The sequence below is a fragment of the Coenobita brevimanus genome, chromosome 46 (genome assembly GCF_032717465.1).
Source record: "Coenobita brevimanus isolate Jiangsu-jjx chromosome 46, ASM3271746v2, whole genome shotgun sequence".
Taxonomy (NCBI): domain Eukaryota; kingdom Metazoa; phylum Arthropoda; class Malacostraca; order Decapoda; family Coenobitidae; genus Coenobita; species Coenobita brevimanus.
In genome coordinates, this window is record NC_136999.1 from 47,566,601 (window position 1) to 47,567,938 (window position 1,338).

The 1,338-nt window shown below is 40.4% G+C and overlaps 1 pseudogene; it reads left to right on the plus strand.

The window, feature by feature from the left end:
• The first annotated feature begins 555 nt into the window (after positions 1–555).
• LOC145398816 (5S ribosomal RNA) lies at positions 556–674 on the plus strand (annotated as a pseudogene).
• Positions 675–1,338: the final 664 nt, after the last annotated feature.

A 1,338-nucleotide genomic window follows, 5' to 3' on the forward strand; every position in this document is an offset into this window, starting at 1 on the left:
TCCTGATATTGTTGGACTAACTGTGGAATCGGCTGGGATCCGAGATTATTCAAAATTAATTTAATTCAATCAAATATCACACACACAAGGAAAATTGGCCGTTCTGAATAATTACTAATAGGAAAGAAATTTGGCAGCTTGATCGTGAGTAGCATAACAATAAGATAATTTTTTAGGTAGCGTAACAATAACAACTTTGGGTAGCGTGACAATGCAATAACAGAACTTTATACTCCCAAAACCGATTCAGTACAGGGGTCGAAAACAATTCCCACCAAGGCACTAGGATTATGAGAAGTTGTACAGGATTTGAGAGATATAAGACAGGAATGACAGTGAAACTCAATAAACTTTTCAAAATGCTGAATTTACTATTATCTCTCCTTTCTTTAAATCACATTACATTATGCTATTCAATTTACCAATAAATGACAACATAACTTGATTTTTCTCTAAGAAATGAAACTTTACTTATTTATAGAACTCTAGATTTTTCAATCATTTAACATTTTATTTATTCACAGTACAGAGAATTTTCTCCACAACGAATTTTATACAGGCACATGTACCTCGTTGAGTACACCGCTTCCCATCCGCTCAGCGAAGTTAAGCAACGTTGGGTCTGGTTAGTACTTGGATGGGTGACCGCCTGGGAACACCAGATGCTGTTGGCATCCCTACGCGTCAAGTGGGGTTGGTGGAGGATTAGTGCCCCTCCCCGTAAAACAATTAACTCTAAGCCCTTGGCCACCCCATTTGGGATACATGGCGTCTGGCAATGGATGGATGGATGGAGATGTACCTCATTTAGCCAACAAATGTTATCACTCTTTAGATCTCACTCCTCCCCAACATCAGTGAAACTTAACATCCTGGAACATTACACTTGAAATCCTTCACTCCTGAATGAATTATCAGGTGCTGAGTGAGATTACGCTTCCTACCAAAAAGTTCGCCACATTCAGTACACTCGTGGGCATGTAGGGCTTTCTCCGAGCATATCAGGCGACGGACTTTGCCTTGGGGACTTAGGGTGCTCTCTGAGCTCACCCGGTGCGGGAGAACTCTAGGCCGTGCCCAGAAGAAACGTTACACCCGACTACATCGATACACTATATACCAAAAGAAAAATCACGACTATTCTCCTTTCACAAGATAAATTCACTAAACAATTACATAATCAAAAGAACTAATCACTGTTTTGTGTAAATGGTGAGTGCACAATGTAAATCCTAACTAACTTTGCTAGGGCAGTTACAATATGGCGGTTAGAGGGAGTTTTTGAGGTGGCGTTTTCACAGCATCTGTACGTGGCACGGAGACAAAACTGAGAGTTAG